This window comes from Piliocolobus tephrosceles, chromosome 11 (genome assembly GCF_002776525.5).
Source record: "Piliocolobus tephrosceles isolate RC106 chromosome 11, ASM277652v3, whole genome shotgun sequence".
Taxonomy (NCBI): Eukaryota; Metazoa; Chordata; class Mammalia; order Primates; family Cercopithecidae; genus Piliocolobus; species Piliocolobus tephrosceles.
The window spans coordinates 125730333-125744399 of NC_045444.1; the positions used below are offsets into that span (position 1 = coordinate 125730333).

Below are 14067 nucleotides of genomic sequence, written 5' to 3' on the forward strand. Positions count from 1 at the left end.
CACACGGCCACGAATGGGCACACTGGGCCATGGATGGGCACACACAGCCGTGAATGGGCAAAAGGGGGCATGGATAACAAGGTGGCTTGGCCTCGGGAGGGTGGGGCCTGGGGAGAGGACTGCTTGGGGAGAGAGCCAAGGGAGCTGTCAGCGTGTGGATGGTGTTTAACGTCATGATGCTGATGAGCTCACCCAGGGATAACAACACCCTGTCCTGAGCTTGTCGTGAGAGGCGGGTCAGCTGATCCTGGCTGTTTGGCACATAATAAGCACCTGGGAATGTTAGCACAAACAAACAAACACAGCCATCTGGCAGATTCCTGGAGGGATCATAACTCACTAAGTGGGTAGAGCCTTGGTGGCTGGTTAGGAAAGGACTCCCAGATCAGAGGCTGAGGCTTTGTGGGCCTGAGATGCGAGCCCATCTCTGAATACAGACTTACACCAACCAGATTCAAACACCAGCCTTGCTTCTGGGGCCCCTCTGCTTGGAGAGGCCTCGTAGGCGGTCAGGCCTCTGTTTGAGGAGCTTGGAGGAGGTGGCGTTCATTTGCTGCATGACGGCCGGCAGCTGGGCTCTGACAGCAGTCACGGTGGGCAGCAGTGGGGACATCATTTGGTCCCACAGCACACCGTGAGCCCTGCCCACAGGTGAGGCTGGGTGCAGAGGAGCACTTAGATGCAGGCATCTTGGGTCTGAGCAAAGACAGAGGGGCTCGGCCATGGAAGCTCCCATAGTGGGTGCGTTAGAACAGAGTTCAGAAGGTGGTCAGCCCGTCTGAGGCTCCCTGATATGGTGGGGCGGGGGTACACCCAGAGGGGGAGCTGCAAACAGCAAGGGGAGGGTGATGAGAGGTGGGTCTGTCTGGGCTCTCACACCTGGCAGGTGCTGTCTGGCCCCGAGAAGGAGTGTGCTGGCGATCTTATAGGCTCTTGGCACTCCTGTGGGGTTTGTTGGTGGCGGAGGCGGGTGGGACAATCTCATCTGTGTGCATTTTGGAGAGGTCTCTGATGCACAGCAGGAGGGTGGGAACCTACATAGGAAACCAGCCAGGAGGCCATCGCAGAGGCCCCAGGAGATGAGAAGGCTGTTTGGCCCAAGCTAGTGGCAGTGACTGGATTTGAGGGAGCTCAGCAGGAGAGGTAGCAGCGGCTGAGGCTGGGTTGGGTGTCGGGGCAAGGCACAGGCATGGCCTGCTTCAGGTCAACCTTCCTGCAGTGCACGGAGCACAGGACTCCAGAGACTTGGCAGGTTTTCTTGCCTCCACCTCTGAGCATTGGCAGCAACGGGTGCAGAGCGGGGGTGAGGAGGCTACTCCATGGTTGTTATGGGAAGGGGCTGTGCCTGGCCTTCATCCCCACATCAGAGCATGGTGGCCTGGAGCAGATGGCCGGGGTACCTGCATTTGCTTCTTGGTTAGCACACCAGCCTCCTGCCCGCATGTACCCTCACCACACTCCCGCCTGGGCCTCCAACCTGAACTCAGGTCTATTTCTCAGCTCGCATATTGGGCATCTGATGAAGTCAAGGTGTCAGATTGGACGGATTCCGAGTTCGTGTGTGTTTGTCCAGGGTGGACACGGAGACCCTGGGAGAAGGGCTCACGGGCTACTGCATTCGAAGGACATCGTGCAGTCTCAGTGAATATCTGCCTAGTCTTCTGACTGTTGTTTGACACAATCGCACCAGTGTCCCTGGCAGTCAGTCCCGTCAAGCTTTGGAGGACGCCTTTCCTGGGCTTCCTGCTCCACGGCTGAAGTGGGAGGGATGAACGGGCCCAGGACTCGTGCAGGAAAATAACCCTCAGCAGCCGGGCAGCCAGCGTGAATGGTGCATTGCTTTGCCTGAGGCCCCCTGTGCGATGTGGGGCTCAGAGATGACCGGGACCCAATCCTTGTCCCCACGGGGCCCCAGTCTGCCTGGTGAGGCAGGCCAGACCCACGTGAGGAGTTTAGTGATGGAGGCTATGACAGGCAGAATAAAAAGACATCCGCATCCCCATCTGCAGAACCTGTGACTATGGGGCCTGAAGTGGAGAAAGGGACCTCGCAGATGTGATTAGATTGAGGATCATGAGATGGGACATCCTGGATTACAATGTCATCACAAGGGTCTTTATGAGGAGAGGAGTAGGTCAGAAGCCAGTGAGGAAGGGGAAGGTGCTGTGCTGCCGGCCGTGGGTGATGCAGGGCAGGCAAGCCCGTGAGTTTGGCTGAGCCCCTGAGCATTCTTTGCCTTGCCCAGGAAAGAACTTAAAGGCCAACCAGAAGTAGAAGAAAACAGCTTTATTGAGGCAGCAGAGTCGCAGCTTTGTGACTGTCCCTGCAGAGCAGGCCTACCCTGGAGGCTGAGAGCAGCAGCTCAGGGCAGGTCTGCAGCCACGTTTATACCCACCTTTAATTGCATGCAGATTAAGGGGTGGCTTATGCAGAAATTGCTAGAGAAGCGGTAGTAATCATTGAGTCATTGCCAAGGAAAGGGGCGGTAACTCCGGGTTGTTGCCATAGCAACAGTAAATTAAGCTAGCACACTGGTCGTCGTGTCTGATTGAAAGCTGCTTTTCCCCAGGCCCTGTTTTAGCTAGTCTTCAGTCTGGTTTGGTGTCTGAGTCTCATCTTTGGAGTCAGTCCTACCTCCTACCTCATGAGGAAGGAGGAAGAGACCAGGAACCACGGAATAGGGGGAAGCAGTCTCTTAGAAGCTGGAGGAAACCAGGAAACCGGTTTTCCCTTGAAGCCTCCAGAAGGAGCCAGTGCTGCCAACAATACCTTGACTTTAGCCTGGTGAGACTGAGTTTGGTTGTCTGAGCTCCAGAACTGAAAGATAATGAATTTGGGCTGTTTTAAGTCACTGGGTTTGTGGTAGCTACAGTGAACATTTGTCACGGTAGCTCCAGGAAACTCATACAGAGGCAAAGCGCTGTTAGGGAGGAATCACGGGGTGCCACAGGCATCTCTCAGGGCCGGGGCCAGCCACTGACTGGCCTGGGGTCCCGGGGTGAGCTGGTGAAGAGCCCAGTTCCAGCATTCCGGGTCTTCACTGTATCCTGGGTAGGTCCTCATAGTGCCCTTAGGATCGACGGGCGCATGTATTTCTATTTAAAAAAAGGACTTTTCCTGACATTTGACCTTATCTTCTGAAAACAGGAACTGAGGACAAAAGTGGTCTCTGAGGCTTCCAGAGAGTCACCATCAACCTCTGAGTCCCCCTTTCCCAAAGAGGCCAGGCCAGGCCTGTGACCTCTCCCCAGGAAGGGTGCTCCACACTGGGTTATGAGCATTCATGACTATTAAAGTGCCATTGATCTCATCTGCCCAGGATCGAGTGCTGGTGTTTGGCTATCCCTATGGTGCCAGTCAGGGAATCCCCACCCACCAGGAGGGTGCAGAGGCGGAGGCTGGAACAGGCTTACCGACGACGACCTTGGTTGAGTGGCTCCAGGGGGCTGAGCCTGATGCAAGTCCTCTGTCAAAGCAGCATGGCGAGTGGCTGGCACAGCTTGGGCGTTTGTGCTGCCCGAATCTCGTATTGAGATGTGATCCCCAGGGTCGGAGATGGGGCCTGGCAGGAGGTGTTGGATCATGGGGCGATTCCTCATGGACGGTTGAGTGCTATCCCCTTGGTGATGAGTGGGCTCTCAGTTCACCGGAGATCGGCTGTTTACAAGTATGTGTGCCTCTCCCCTGCCTCTCTTGCCGAGTGACATGCCTGCTCCCCCTTCACCTTCTCCCACAGTTGAAAGCTTCCTGAGGCCTCCCCAGAAGCTGAACAGATGCTGGCATCATGCTTCTCAAACAGCCTCCAGAACCACGAACCAAATAAACCACTTTTCTCTAGAAATCACCCAGCCTCAGGTATTCCTTTCTAGTGATGCGAAAATGACCTCATACAGTGGTTATATCAGTCAGGGTTCCCGAGAGAAACAGGGCCAGTAGAAGGAGCTGATTGTCGACGTAGCTGTGATGTGGCTGTGGATTTAGATGAAAGAAACTACAATGATAAGAAGTTGGCTGACACAATTGTGGAGGCTGAAGTGTCCCAAGACCAGCAGTTGGCAAGCCTGACACCCAGGGAAGCTCGGAGTGTAGCTCCAGGCCGAGCCAGTGGTACAGGTGCAGGTCGGAGGAGGGAAAAGGCCCAGGGACCAGGACAAGCACCAGGCAGAAGCAGACCTGCTTACTCAGCCTTTTTGCTCAATTCAGGTCTTCAGCTGATTGGATGAGGCCCACCCACATGGGGAGGCCCCTCTGCTCTACTCAGTCCACTGATGCAAACGTCAGTCTCTTCCAGAAACCCTCACACACACCCTCAGAGTGGTGGCTGGGTCTGGACACCCCATGGCCCAGTCAGGGTGATGTAGAAACTTAACTGTCATGATGAGTATCGTGCCCATTTCACATACGAACTTTCTTAACCTCTCTGCCACCAGTTACCCTCAAGTTCATGTGACTGATAAGCAATAGAACTGAGAGTGAAACTCAGGGGACCCTTGTCACTGGACTCACCTTTCCTCCCACAGCAAGAGGCCAACCACGTGGTTGAAATTGTAGCCAAGCTTCCTGGGTGTAGCAGGTGTGGGGCCGTCTGTCCTCGGCCACGTGGAGGTCCATGGTGTGAGCTAAGGGCAGCGGCGTGGAGACGGCAGCCTTCCTCCCTCCTTCCCAGTGCTCCCACCTGATCGAATGACTTTGTTTCCACATATTAGTTTGTTTTGGTTTTGAAATAATTGCTTAGCTACAACTCCACTACATGCGGTGGAAATATGTGGTGGGTGAGATAAGACTTAGGAACGCCCCACGGCAGCTGCTTCATCAGTAAGAGGCCTCAGGCCCAGAAGAACAAGCCCCGAGAGGAAGCCCTGCCCCAGCCGTTCCCACGGATGCTGGGTGATGCGGGAGGGCAGGACGGTGTCAGGGGAAGAGACAAACAGAGGAGGCAGAAGGCTGCAGAGTTCTTCCACCAGTGGGGCCTGCAACAGGCCTCCTCTCCCTACTGTGTCTCCCACTGGAAGCTGTTAAGACTCCACAAGTCTGCCTGTTCTCTTCTCACTATCCTGGCTGTTCTCTTCTCACTATCCTGGGACCCTCCAGAGCCCAGGGGTGATGGAGATGACCCTGGGAGAGTCCCCATCCTGGTGTCACCTCGCCTTGGAACCACTGCGGACACTATACACGATTTCTGAACTAAAGCACTGTTCAATCTATGACAGATCTTTCCAGTAGGACTTTGACGAAAAGATGCAGGGGTGCTTGCTCAGGCCAGTCCATCCTCTCCCTGATTTTTCTTCTATTTTTTTCACCTGTGTAGAGAAAGGACCCAGCCATGTGACAGCTTGGCCATGAACAACATTGGCCTCCTCCTGTGCTGGGCAGAGTCCTCGCTCTTGGGTAGACCTTGCTTTTATGCCTCCAGGACGTTGCACGTGCTGTTCTCTTCTTTTCAAATGCCCTCCTCCCCTTTGCGACTCATCCTTCCAGGCCAGCTCGGTGACATCTCGCCATGGTGGGAGTCTGGAGCCACCTATCCCGGGGGGATCTTTGCCACTCCACACACACTGGGTGCCGTCCTCAACTGCTGGCTCACACATTTGACAACAGTATTTTGCCTTCCCCACAAGAGACAGGGATGTGTCTTATGAGTTTTGGAAGCCCAGGGCCACAGCCCACACGTTCCTTCCTTCCTTCCTTCCTTCCTTCCTTCCTTCCTTCCTTCCTTCCTTCCTTCCTTCCTTCCTTCCTTCCTTCATGTATTCATCCAACAAATAAATAAATGAGATCCTAGAAGATCTTCCCCCACTGTCCAACTGTGGAGCTTCCTTCCTTCTTATTCTTGCTGGGACCCCATAAGCTTGGAGCACTACAGGCCGCCAATATTTATCCTTTCAGTGTGCTAGAGCCCTGCCATCTGGAAACTTGTCTTTCTCAAGAAGCACCATGTTTCCGTGTTAAAGACTTGTTAACTTAGCAGCCCGGAAGGCCCTGTGGGGCTCTCTCCTGCTGGACTCCACAGCCTGGTCAGAAATGCCCCACGTGAAGTCACATGACCCTTTCTTAGGCTGAAAAATGAGTTGACGAGAAACGTACTTCTCCCGCAATGCACGTTTCTCTCCCCCGGGGGCTGCTGTTTCAGAAACTGCCTGTGGAGTTACTGCTTTGTTGACGATTAAAGCGCAGGCTCTGTTGAACTTCAGGGAACGTTAGCGGCTGCAGGCACCTGCTGGAGGATTGCAGGTAATAATGAGGTGTGCGGCTCCTCACTCTGGCTGGAAAGGCTGCTTGGGGAAGAGGTTCTGAGCATTCTGCCTGGAGTCCCGGCTCCCTGGCTTGCTGAGAGAGGAATGGGGTGGAACCTTCTAGTTGAGAGTGAAATCCATTTTGGAGTATTACTTCCTCCTTGGATAATAATGGTCTGTGGCCGGGAAGACTGGGCCCCTCAGACCCCATCCTGCTCCCGGAGTGGGACGGGGGCTGAGGGCACAGTGAGGCATCTTGCCTGTGGGCTTGGGGTGCTGGCCAAGACTTGCCACAGAGAAAGAAAGGGAGAAAGGGAGATTTGGAGTTTTCTGTGGGATGGCGGTTCTCTCTCTCTTTTTCATGTGATTGAGGGGAGGCTCCAGAGGAGAGGTTGGGAAAAGGCACCCCACAGTGAGGGATGAGAATCTAGGAAAGACCAGCAGCTGAGAAATGACAGCAAAGGGCCGGGGGAGGCCACAGAGACCACGCCGACCCCTGTCCTGGGGCCCAGCTGCACACAGGCCACATCCCCCAGGGCTGCATCAGGCAGCAGTGGCCTCCTTCCCCTCCTGCCTGCTCACCTTCTTCGGGGGACAGACATGGGGGCCTCTTCCTCCCTGGGCCCCTCTGCTCATCCAGAGCACCCCACTTTGCTGCTGGAGCACAGGGACCTGGGATCTGAGCTGGATCCATGTGGCCTGCAGCTTCCAAGCCTTTCTGTGAACCTCACACTGGACTTTAAAGATGCATGTGGATTTTGTATTTGCCATAATCTACTTGTTTTATATAAAACTTTTTTTTTTTTTTCAGATTTCAATTCTTAGGTTACCAGGCTGTAGGTGTCCCAGTCCCAGGCAGCTTTGGAGTGCAGGGCGAGGCTTGGCACAGGGAAGGCTCTCTGCCCTACCAGCCTCAGTTTCCTCACCTCTCACCCTCTCAAGCTCCCCTCAGCACAGCTGCAAACTGTGCAGCTCACAGGCCCCAGTGTCCTGGAGTTTGCAAAGCCCTGCATGAATCCAGTCTCCACCAGGTGCATGGTGGCAGTGTCGGGGCTCAGTGGTCCTTGATCTTGGCTTCTGGCTGGTTCCCTGGACTTGAGCCTTTCAAGGCCAGGCTGCCTGTCCCCACCTGCTCTGCCTAGACTCCCCTGGGTCACTTCACTATTCCCCTGACAAGAAAGCCCCACTGCAGGGCAGGCCTCTCCCCTGCAGGCACCCTTTGGTGAGGCAAAGGACCGGCTCCTGCCTGCTTGCCCACCCCTGGCCTCTGTCCTTTGTCAGCTTGGATTTTCACAGCATCTGACTTGCTGCGTGCCCTGCAGGAAGCCCTGCTAGGAGGACTGGGTCCTCTGGCCGTTTGGATCTCCTGACCTGAGCCCGTTTCCTCCACAATAGGAAACTACCGTAGGGAACCGCAGCAACAAAGCCCTTTGTGGGCCCAGTTATTCCATCAGGAGCACACAGGTGTGCTGGCCGGGAGACTTTGGCCCTGTGGCTGCTCGGGCTCCTCTGCACCAGGCTTAGAAGTAGCTCAGTGGCTCTCTGATCTGCAACATAGCAGACAGTGAGATAGCTGAGATGCTTCTTGGAGGATGCTGCCCAGAGGCTAGCTTCTGCCCACACACTGGGGTTTCTCCAGTTGTCCACTAGATCTTTAAAACCAGCTGCAGCCAGCCAGCCACCCTCACACGGCCAGTCCCAGGATGCCCAGGACTCCAGACCCTTCCCGTTTACCCTCTGACCTTCCCCGTTTACCCTCTGGCCTTCCCCGTTTACCCTCTGGCCTTCCTGGCCTCCTCCCGGCTCCCTGCTCCTCTGGTCCCGCCTGGGCCCCTGGCTCTCCCTGAGGTCTTTTCACTCGGGGGAGGGACATTGGATGTCCTAAAGCCATGACACAGGGTCTCAGGGTCTTGACACTGTGTCACAGGGTCTTTGGCAGCAGAGACTAGAGCTCAGGACAAGCTTGGTCACATAGGTCCCCTTCCTTCCCCAGTCCTGTCAGCATCTCTGAATCTCAAGCATCAGGACTCTTCCGAGCTGCTTCCTGAGAGGCCGTGTGCTGTTCCGCGTTGGCTTTCAGTTGTCAGTCATCTTCCAATTGATGTGATAAAGGTGTGTTTTACACACACACCCTTGAACGGGAGCCCCTCGTGGTATGTGGCTGGGGAGGGTGTTGTCTCTTAATGAGGCATTTTGCATAACCGAGCTTCTTTAGACAACTCCAAAGCAGAGCTGTTTCCCAAACTCAGCCCTTCCTCACTGTTCCTTCATTCTGAAGTGTTCAGGCAACATCTGCCATGTCCCAACCCTACCCAGGCCCCGGCGTGCAGCAGCAAACCACCCACAAAATAACATTCCAGTCTGAGTGGAAGCCACGTTGGGCAGTAAGCAAAGAGCAGAGAGGCCCAGTGCAGGCTGCAGAGCATCCTGAAGGAGAGGGCAGCAGCCTGTGTTCCACACTCCTCCCTGGGACGAGGTCTTCCTGTTAGACGCAGCAGGGAGGCCCCCCTCCAGAGGGGACCTGTGAGCCCAGAGCAGAATGAAGCTGCAGCGTGAGCCTACAGAGGCCTGGGGACAGGGGCAGAGGCCCCATGGCAGGCACAAGCTTGGCTGTGGAGGCTGCGGACAGGCGTTGTGGCTGCCGAGGAGGGAAGGTAGGGAGGAGTCGGGGCCACACTACAGGGTCTGGGAGATCTGAGAGGCAGCCGGGGATGGTATTCCAAGCAGGAAGGCGACAGCCACTGAGGGCTGTGAGTGGAGCGTGGCTTCCCCTAACTCATACCCCACGAGAGCTTTATGGTCACTGCTCGGGGAGTGGGAGGCTCCAGTCACCTTCCCCCTGAGCTCCTACACCTTGCCGGGCACCTGGGGGCAGGCAGCCTGCTTTCATGAAATACAGTCAATCACTAGAGGAATCAAATAAAAAAAGCAGATCAGCCCCAATTATTTTTTTATTAGATTCGACAAGTATAAAACCACATCTTCATGAATATCAAACCACGACAATACAGAGAAAAAGAAATCAATTATGTTGTTTCAATAATAAATTATTGAAAGTTTTGGTAATAAATTATTGAAAGTGTGCAGGTCAATGATAAATATAGAGTCACTCTTGTCACTCTTTGTCACTGAAAAGGAAGTTAAAAGCGAATTCAGCATCTCTCCTTATTAAAAGGTGTGGCCAGCAGCCTCTGAGATGGTGTGAGGGTCCCCACCTCCTGGTATTCACATTTTTGGGCAATCCTTCTCTCCAAGCGCTGCCTGGACTACTTGCTTGTAAGGACTAGAATATGACAAACATGGTGGAATGCCACTTCTATAACTAGGTTATGGGAGGATTCTGGCTCCAGTCTTGCTGCTGTCTCTGATAGGAACCACCTGCCATGCTGTGAGCTGCCCTCTGGACAGGCCTATGTGGCAAGGACCTGAGTGAAGCCTCCAGCTGTGGAGTCCATCCTCAGGCTCCACAGCCAAGCATGTGCCTGCCATGGGGCCTTTGCACCTGCCCCACAGGCCTCCACGGGCTTACTCTGCTGCTTCCTTCTGCTCTGGGCTTCAGGTCCCCTACAGAAGGAACCCCTCACTGCTGCTGTCTAACCAGAAGACACTGTTCCAGGGAGGGGTCCTCAGAGCACAGGCCACTTCCCCATCCTTCAGGACATTCTGCAGCCTGGGGGAAGCTCAAGGAGAAACCGGGGACCTTGGTCCAACAGCCCAAGGAACTGAATCCTCTGGCCACCACATGAATGAACTCGGAGCAGCTCCTCCCTCCCTTGAGCCTTCAAATGAGACATAACCACGGCCAGAGCTTGACTGCAGCCTTGGGAGAGGCCCCAAACTTAACTGCACCCAGATTCCTGACCTGGGAAACTGCACGAGAAGAAATCTCTGTTGTTTTAAGCTACTAATTTCTGGGGAGTAATTTGTTACACAGCCACAGATAACTAATACAAACATCTATGAACAAACCTATGCATGCCAACATTAATGGCTTTGAATGTGGCAAATTAGCTCGGGTTTTAAAAACTGTATATTTACTTAGTCTATGCTGGGTGATGATATACTGCTTATAGGGAATGGTGCATATTAAACTGTTTAAGTGTTTTGTTTTAATAACACAAACAGAAACGAGCCTCAAAAATGCATGTTGATGGAAATGACAGAAGAGATTTTAAAGTACTTTCAGCCTGTATGGAATATGCACCTTAAACTTTTACCCAAAATAAAGAAAATAATATATTTTCAAAATCCATATCCAATCCTTCATCATTATCTAGTTTCATAGTTTATTCTGTAGATTTTTAGTTACATTTGAAACATCTTTCCATGAAAGAAATGGACTCTGGATCCATGAATTTCTTATGCATAGACCTCTTTTGGTAGAAAGCACAATTCAGAAAGTTCTATCAAACTTCTCAGTTGTTGGAGGATAACTTTTTTTCGTGGATGTGAAATATCATGATTACCTCGTACTTCATTGATGGTTGGTAGTAGAAATTATGTCACAATAATTGAAGAAACTTGATTCTTCCAAGCTTTTAACTTTTGCATTTGCCTTTAAATCTTAGTTGCCAAATGTGTTGTATTCCTTCTTTGCTGGAAAAAAATATTTAAAGTCCCAAAGGTGTCATACAAATAAGCAAGTTTGGCTGTACAAATATTTAAGTCATTGGCACCTAATTGGTTTCTTATCTTTCAGAAGCATTAAGAGATCAATCTATATGTCAGACCATCTAGACAAAGATCTTTTCATTACCACTGCAGTTCAGCATGTAGTAACAGTTGTTCTTAATCAACCTTTTATCGTTACAAAGAGATTAAGTTCAACATTAACACATAGCCTTAAAATAACACATATTGTAATATAACTATACCATGCCCAACTACTACAAAACACATAATCTTTACTTTGCTACTAACCATAATCTAGTTCAGCTGTGTTCCCCCATCCGCGCCCCCCCTCCCAAAGCAAGACTCTCTTGATGAAGGAAGCAGTGTGCTGATTTACATCCAGGCGTTAGCTCCTTACATTAAGCTCCTACTTCAAGCCATATTTGTTGACAATTCAGTCCTTCATAGTTTTATACAGTTTAAAGCTAGTTGTGTTTGTTGGCAATGAAGCTGAAAGAAACTTCTTCCTTCATATCAAGTTCAAATCACATACATGGTCAAAGAATTGCCATGCTGACAATATTTGTGTTATTGTCAAATTTTAATAAGAAATATTTTGCTAGTTTTACTTGCTCATTCTATGGATTGGTCTTCTATACCACCAGCCAGTTCATGCATATATTAATCTTTGGCATCGTTGGGAAGTGGTACTTGAGCCACTTTCCTTGTCATGGATTCTGTCAACGTTTTCCTGAAAACATCTCTGATGCCATCTTTCCTTAGTGCTTTGGTGATTTTATTTGGTTTTTGCAACTCAAAATGCTGCTTTGTAAGAAACTCACAAAGTACTAAGGTCTGTGTGTAAAATATTGAACGTCTCTCAGCGTCTTAATTTAATGCTTATTCTTTCAAAGAACACACTTTGATTTTGCATTTTTTCATGCTTCGTATGTAACCACCATTTAAGCTTTGATAGTTGCATTGGTTCCTTAGCTACTCCTATATTTCCACAAATAATAGAATGTGGTTTTAGCACTTCCCCATCAATGATGGCTGCAAAACTGAGCTCAATGCATGAAGGATCATAGCTCAGAGCAACCTGCCCCAGTCTTGGCTTTCTTCCTTTGGCATCACTTTCATCACTGATGTTTGGTTGGCTACTTCCGCTGCATTTCAAAAAGGAGTCTCCTTCCTTGACAAATGTCCAGTGAAACTGATTGCACAATCACATAGTAGAGCTAAAAATAATGATAAAAATTTTACTTCCCTAATTTAGCTCAGAATGTTAAAGTACACATTTAAAAAAATAGTTTTAATTAAAACTTAAAACAATGATAAAAGCAACAAATGGTAACAATAAACACATGCTTGCATTTTTTCAGATACTTATATATTTTTTAAGTACAGTTGACAAACTAATCTGAAGATATCACACATCCTTGAATAGACATTTCTCCAGAGAAGATACACCAATGGTCAATAAGCACATGAAAAGATGCGTGACATCATTAATCATTAGAGAAATGTGAATCCAACGTGCGGTAAGATACCACCTCATACCCATTAGGTCGGCTGCTGTCAAAAGCCAGAAATTAACCAGTGTTGGTGAGGATGTGGAGAAACTGGAACCCTTGGACAGGGAGAGTGGGAATGTCAAAAGGTGCAGCTGCTGTGGAAACCAACAGGACAGGCCCTCAACAAATCAAAACTAGAATTCTCATGTGATCCAGGAAATCCACTTCTAGGTACATACACCAAAGACTTAAAAGCAGTAACTCGAAGAGATATGTGTACTCCCATGTTCCTAGCATCCTTATTTACAAGAGCTAAAAAACAGAAGGAACCCATTTTCATGAACCCACAGATAGATACCAAAAAAATGGGGATTTACACACTGTGGAATATTATTCAGCCATAAACGGGAAGAACCTTGAAGACATTACGCTGAGTGAAATAAGCCAGAGGCAGAAAGACAAATACTGTATGATTCTACTGACATGAGGTACTTAGAGTAGTTAGATTCACAGAGACCGAAAGGAGAATGGTAGTTACCAGGGGCTGGGGGGATGGAAATGGGGAGTTAGTGTTTAATGGAATTAGAGGTGTAGTTTTGTGAGATTAGAAGTTCTGGAGATGGATGGCGGTGATGAGTGCACAACAGTTTCAATGTACTTAGTGACACTGAACAGTGCACTTAAATTAGTTAAGATGGTACCTTTTATGTTGCGTATTTTACAATAAAAACATTTTTTTAAAAAGTCCCATGTTGTAACGTGGTCATACTTCATGTGGCAATGGCAAGCCTCGTGTGTGTGCCAGTCCACGGGCACTGTTGGGTCCTCTGAGCCTGGATTTGCAAGCGATACAGGGGCCACAGTGCTGTGCATTTCTGAGGCTTCCTCTCACTTTGTGTGCTTTTCTCATCTTTAAGACACACCTTGCAAGTCCTTGGTCTTGGGGTGTGGTTGGATGGCACTGAGGTTCCCGTGAGGGTCACGCTCATCATGTCCATTTAAGTCCTCCAAAGAGCAGATACCAAAAAAAGATGTGGAAGGTGGACTGAGGGCTGTACCTATGAAGGACGAGGTGGAGCAGTGGCACTGACTGCATGGGGAGTTGGTTGGGGGAGGCAATTGGTTGGGGAGTCTCACTGCCACAAAGCTCTGAGGACTCAGCCGGGCACTGGGAGCACAGACTTCTGATCAGCTGCTGGAGTTTGCGCTGGACTCTGCCACCTGCCGTGCCCAGTCCTTGTCAGAGAGTACCTGGCCCTCTGAGGGCACAGCAGGGAGAAGCTGTCAGGCCTCATGTTCTGCTGTAGTGGGTCCTCATGGAGGGAGACCTGAGCGGCACACTGCCCAGTCACTAAGGTTGCTGGTTTCAAATGAGACCAGTCATGCCTCTGTCCTCATGTGGTCACTCCCCGAGTGGACACTGACCCAAGGACTTAGGGCAGGCCATGTGCTTGGGAGGGACCTCGCTGTGAGTGGTTTGGACTCCAACCAATGGGGTCTCTCCCAAGGCTCTGGGGCCACATCTCAGGGGTATGGGGAGCTGGGCATTTGTCTACTAACTATCCTGTGTGGCTGAGGGACACCCCAGGGTATAAACTCCAGAACTTCCAGGCTTTCTTGTACCAAGGTTCTGCAAGCTCTTGGAAGACATAGAGGAGGAGGAGGAGGAGGAGGAGGAAGCCTCTTGCAAGGAAGCAGAGGTTGGAGAT

At 50.8% G+C, this 14067-nt stretch overlaps 1 long non-coding RNA gene across 1 annotated transcript; it reads right to left on the reverse strand.

Annotated features, from left to right (window-relative positions):
• Positions 1–2327: 2327 nt before the first annotated feature.
• On the reverse strand, positions 2328–4660 carry LOC111553785. The gene is made up of 3 exons (XR_002735058.1): positions 4507–4660; positions 3414–3969; positions 2328–2817 (listed from the first exon to the last, which is right to left on the reverse strand). It is a non-coding gene; the product is annotated as an uncharacterized LOC111553785 (long non-coding RNA).
• Between the last annotated feature and the right edge of the window lie 9407 nt (positions 4661–14067).